Source organism: Saccostrea cucullata, unplaced genomic scaffold (genome assembly GCF_032062105.1).
Source record: "Saccostrea cucullata isolate Sc308-1 unplaced genomic scaffold, CSIRO_AGI_Scuc_v1 ctg1821, whole genome shotgun sequence".
In the NCBI taxonomy this organism is placed as follows: domain Eukaryota; kingdom Metazoa; phylum Mollusca; class Bivalvia; order Ostreida; family Ostreidae; genus Saccostrea; species Saccostrea cuccullata.
The window spans coordinates 796-6,355 of record NW_026922500.1 but is presented as its reverse complement, the minus strand read 5'-3'; the positions used below and the strand labels follow the sequence as shown (position 1 = coordinate 6,355).

General features: G+C 34.8%; 1 long non-coding RNA gene across 1 annotated transcript; it reads right to left on the bottom strand.

Annotated features, from left to right (window-relative positions):
• Positions 1-4,102: 4,102 nt before the first annotated feature.
• On the bottom strand, positions 4,103-5,025 carry LOC134261872 (uncharacterized). The gene is made up of 3 exons (XR_009990907.1): positions 4,845-5,025; positions 4,428-4,534; positions 4,103-4,153 (listed from the first exon to the last, which is right to left on the bottom strand). It is a non-coding gene; the product is annotated as an uncharacterized LOC134261872 (long non-coding RNA).
• Positions 5,026-5,560: the final 535 nt, after the last annotated feature.

Here is a 5,560-nt window from a genome sequence, read left to right as displayed (position 1 = left end):
ATAAAGATCCAAAACTTCTGACGTGTTTGCTAGAGAATCACTTCCTCACCGATATCCCATGAAATTAGTAAATGATTTTATTATACCTCATTATAAATATTCTACACAACGCGTTGTCTGATTGGTTCTAAGTTGTCACGTGATCGGGCCGTAAAACTTCATATTTCCCGTCGTCGGCACGCTTTTCATCATATTCCACCTCTTCGGAACACCTAGTGAATTTTCCCGCAATATAGTTCTCGTTCGTCGAACGAAAACTCCCGAGAGTAGTAGACGTCACTGACAATAGCCTGGTTTACGTCACAAAACTTTGCGTTAACAATGAAAGTGAATTTGAGAGCGGTGCCGAATTTGAAAGTTTATGTTTATTTCAAAGGTTTTGCTTGTTTCGGTATAATAAACAATTCATTGCATGAATGTTCGGGAAACATGAAGACTTATTCAGCCAAGAAATATCATATTCCCCTCGGGCGAAGCCCTCGGGGAATATGATTTTTCTTGGCTGAATAACAACTGAATAAGTCTTCATATTTCCCTCACTATCATTCAATAAATGTATAATATTATACGGTTATAGATAATTGGTGTCACGAATGCATTCACTTTCAGTACGAAGGCTCAGAAAGTTGGATAATGATCATTCCAGGTCCCACAGACACTTCAAACTCTCCTTGTACAATTTCTGAAAGAAGAGATAACCATTAAGATGCATCATTATTGATATCCATAGAAATATATGACAAATAATAAACTAAAGCTATACAAAACAATTGGTTCTTTCCACCCGGCAAATCAGTCTGCGGTAGAATATGAATTTACTACCTTGCAATTTTTTGTTCAAATTAGGATTAATTGATTACAGTACATAAAAATCTACATAAATTATACAGTCATATTATAATTACTAAATTCAAAATTGCTTAATTCTATATTTGAAAAACTATTTAAAATATCAATGAATATATAGATACAATATTTTTTTAGTCATAAATAACATTTTATTATTTATTTAGTCGTTATCAAACTTACAATTAAATGTCGTTTGTTTTATATATCTTTAAAAAAGTTAGTAGCAGATAATTAAGATTTTCAACTTTTAGTACAATGAAATGAATACTATTACATATATTATATCTGTAAAATATCTTCCAGAGTGTAAAATATCATTGATACGTGTATATTTGCTATTAAGATATTACATTTCATCATTTTTCAGAAAAAAAACGTCAACAATTTCTAATTAGAATATTGAAGGTCATAGTTCATGCTACTTTCACTTTCTGATTTATTTTTAGAACTCTATAAGACAAGACACTTATTTTAGATTTTAACAGATACCTTGGACATTCTTTAGGTATATTTCAGCTTTTGACCCTAATTATGACTGTTAATTGATTAAAGTAATTACCTAATCACCTATTTGGCACCTGTACTGTGTATAGGTACCGTAATGCGAGTTCATTACGTAATCGTCTATGGCAGGAGGTGTGAACTGTTGATTAGCCTTAGGTAATTTGCCTTGGAACACACTAATTATTTTAATGAGTTAAAAGGACAGTAAGAATGATATTGGTCACTCACAAGGGACACAGGGGCGCTTGAAAGGGGCAAAGGGGCGCACTGGATTGAGGGCGGGGCGCAGCGCCCCTCCATTTCTCCCTAGCTGGAACACTGAATTCTGATAAATAAGTAATGGTTATAAGCCGAAAACTGTCCATTTTGTCAGATATTAGACGACCCGAGGCGCGTTAGCGCCGAGGAGAGTCTAATATCTGACATAATGGTCAGTTTGAGGCTTATAACTTACTTAAAACATTTCATCACTGTCGAACACTCCCATTGTTAACTTATTGGACAGTCGCAGGTAAAGTCTCGTTCTGCTTGGATGATTCATACGCTTCAATACCCCTATCTGGCACTGTCCAATTAGTTGGCCTATTGTGTGTTGGTTTTTTGTTTGTCGTACAAAAAGTAAACGTTGTAGGGAATTTGTCTATGTTGTACACAATATAAAAACATAATAATTCAATCACTCTGGCCTTGAAATGTCGCATTGCGACAAACACCAGCCCCTTTGCTCATGCGCAGATGGTGAACTAAATTCTGTAATTCTTCAATTGTCCAAAATTTCATTCATTTTTGCCCTGTCAATTAGTAAGGATGGATACACAGAATTCGTTTCGTGAACCAAATCGAAGTGATTCCGACAATATTCTTGACGAAATATTGAACGGCGAGAAGGAAAACAATGATAAAAATGGCAATTTTGATTTGAATTTTAAAACTGTTAAGGTATCCAATTATTCGAATATATCGGATTTTGACGACTCGGACGCAATTCTCGTAGAGGCCTCACAGAATGCCGAAATAAAAAAAGCGGAGTTTAAGGAACAGAAAACAGCAAGATTTTTGGCCCCACTTTCAGAATCACAGCTGAAAAATCTCAAGGAAAGCGCAATACCTGTGAACACAAGAAATAAAGCTAAATGGGCCGTGCGTCTATTCGAGTCTTGGCAGAAGGAAAGATCTATAGAGAAACCACTGTTACAAATGACAAATAAAGAACTAAATAACCAGCTTACTTCATTTATCACAGAGCTGAAAACATTGAAAGGCACTGATTACAAACCAAATTCTCTCTATGAAATAATTGTGGCAATACAACACCATCTACGTTCTAATGGAAAATTCATTTCTCTCTTAGATGACAGTGAATTTTCCGATCTTCGTGCAATTCTTGACGCGAAAATGAAGGAACTGTCTAAACTTGGTTTGGGAATTAACAAAAAACAGGCACTTGTTATCACCGAGGAACAGGAAAATATTATTTGGGAGAAGGAAATTCTTGGTTCTCAAAGTCCACAGCAACTTCTTGATACAATGGTTTATTTGATTGGACTTAATTTTCCATTCAGAGCTGGACAAGAACATCGCAATTTGCGTGTTGGAGAAAACTCACAACTGTTTTTGAAAACGTCTGCTGTTGACGGAAGACGATATCTGTAGTATAGAGAGGACATATCCAAATGTGCAACTAGAGGACTAAATAGTCGCAAAACGGTCCCAAAAGTAGTGAACGCATATGAAAATCCGGAATGTCCAGAGAGATGCATTGTATCCCTGTACGAAAAGTTTATTAACCTCAGGTAAATATCAACGTTTTACTACATTATTCTGTATAACTAGAATGAAGCAAATATCATAAACTTCAATTTGTATCCGCACTGTATACATTATAATGAATTCAAGATATTTTTTTACAGACCCAAGGACGGGAAGTCATCCGCCTTTTATTTGCGTCCGTCTAAATTGTTCACAACAGACAGATGGTATGACGACGCACCTGTCGGTATCCACCCACTTCAACAAACCGTTGCCAAGTTGTGTAGGATTGCAGGATTTCAAGGCTTTTTCTCCAACCATTCTCTGCGCGCGACAGCAGCGATACGTCTTTATTCAGCAGGCGTAGACGAACAGCTGATAACTGAGAAAACGGGCCACAAATCACTTTCGGTACGAAATTACAAGCGAACCTCTGAGGGCCAAGAAAGGCGTGTAAGTGATATCGTACAAGGGAGAAAACCAGGAACATCGAGCCCACCTACCAAAAAAGCCAAAGATGTGGATTCTTCAAAAGTGTCATGTCAGTGTCCGTGTCCAACAATTTCTGTGAATGTTCAGAAGGATGCGAATGTTACAATTAATGTGAAGTTTAATTCTGAAAGCTCGTAAATAATTCTCAGGTGATTTTCGGTGTTAATTTTCCAGGATTAAAATTAAATTTGTTTACAAGCCTTGTTTCTTTGCTTCTTTTTTGCAGTTTACCTGTGACTGTCCAATAAGTTACAACTTATTGGACACCTACAGGTAACTTATTGGACGGTGTGCAGAACAATAAGAAATTTATTGTACCGGGTTTAACAAAAGATGACGTCACAGAAATGTTTTAAAAAATATGATAAGTTTAAAGATGACAGACAACATCTGCCACTGATCAAAAAACTCACTTAGGCCTTAAAATTGTTCAGGTGAGCAGATACTGAAAAAGATAATTTCAATTCATGTGATTTTATTGATTTAGAAAATAATTAAGAAATCTGACCTGTTGGGGTTTTTTTTCATACAGCTCTTGTCCTTGTGAGCATCCGGATTCCTGTAAAATGCATGTATACTTCATAGTAGATGATTGCAGTTTGATATAAAATAATTATGCATGCCTGTGCAGTTAGCATGTTTAGATTACCTGTCAGAATTCATTGTTTTAAATTATTAGAATAAGGAATTTAAGCGTGTTAAGAATATAAACCTTTAAATTTTGTTTACATGGCAAACTTGCAATATTTTTTTAATCTTATGCTAATAGACATTGATTGATAAAATCAGAGTTAGTTTACTTGGTTTCAATGATAATTTGAGCTAGTTCTCACCATATTCACAAGCCTAGTCACTGATTGGCTAAGCATCTACATCCACCAACTTGTCCAAGTTACCAAATGCCATCGCTGTGAAGATCATCTCAGGCACAATGCAGCAACTATAAAATAATTAGAATAAGAGCTGAAAATGATCATGAACATGCATTAAAATATATAATTAATTACATGTACATCATACTCTGTAAATATTATCTTGAACAAAGGAACGTACAGGTAAAATTCTTCACATCAGTTCGATCCCCAACCAGGAAATTCGAGTTAAAATCCATGATCTTAAATTATTACAAAATTGAAATAGTGCACTAAAGATTTCACCGTCTGGCAGTTTTTGTGTGGTCAGGTGGTGTCCAGACTAATGAACAGTAGCAGAAGCATTCTTCATAAAATACTGTACAATATTGTACCAACTGGGACTTAAAATGTCTTTATCTTCTTCCATCCAACGCTAATCATGATTCCCCTGTTCTAGACACCCTCTTTCCAACTTTCCTTCTCTGAAACATCAACATGGCATTCGATATTTTTGAATTTCAGAGTGTTGTTTTAATTAATTGTTCATCGAGCCCGACTTCGATCCCGATGTTATTGTACTATTATTCGACAGTTAAAGATTTCTAAGTAATTTTCCACAGTTTTCCAGCGCAGAAAATGGCTAAGTTACTCATTTTATCATTTTTTCCAAAGAATTCCACTACTTTCCAACCCAAAAAATGTCTAAGTCCAATTTTTTTTTCAAATTCCAAAATATTCCAAAAACTTCTAGACACACTTTTCGTGTTTGGTATAGAAATGATTGGAATTCCATGGAATTCCAAAACTTTTCCAAACCCTTTGGAAAATCTACATAAGGGTATTGAAATACATGTTATAGCAACCATTACTGAAATGAGAAAGATTATTTTTGAAAATTAAATTCCAAGTAATCTTTTACATGTGTAAGTACTCAATAGAAGATTTACCTTTTCGTATTTCGACAATTAAATTATGATGTCAAAATCTATATAAGAAGTAAAAGTTTTAAGTACGGAAAGATTTGTTTGTGATATTTCAGCAACTCTGATCTACTAAATATTCAACTTCATTCACATGGCTTTGATATTCTGAAAAATTATGATGTTTATAAT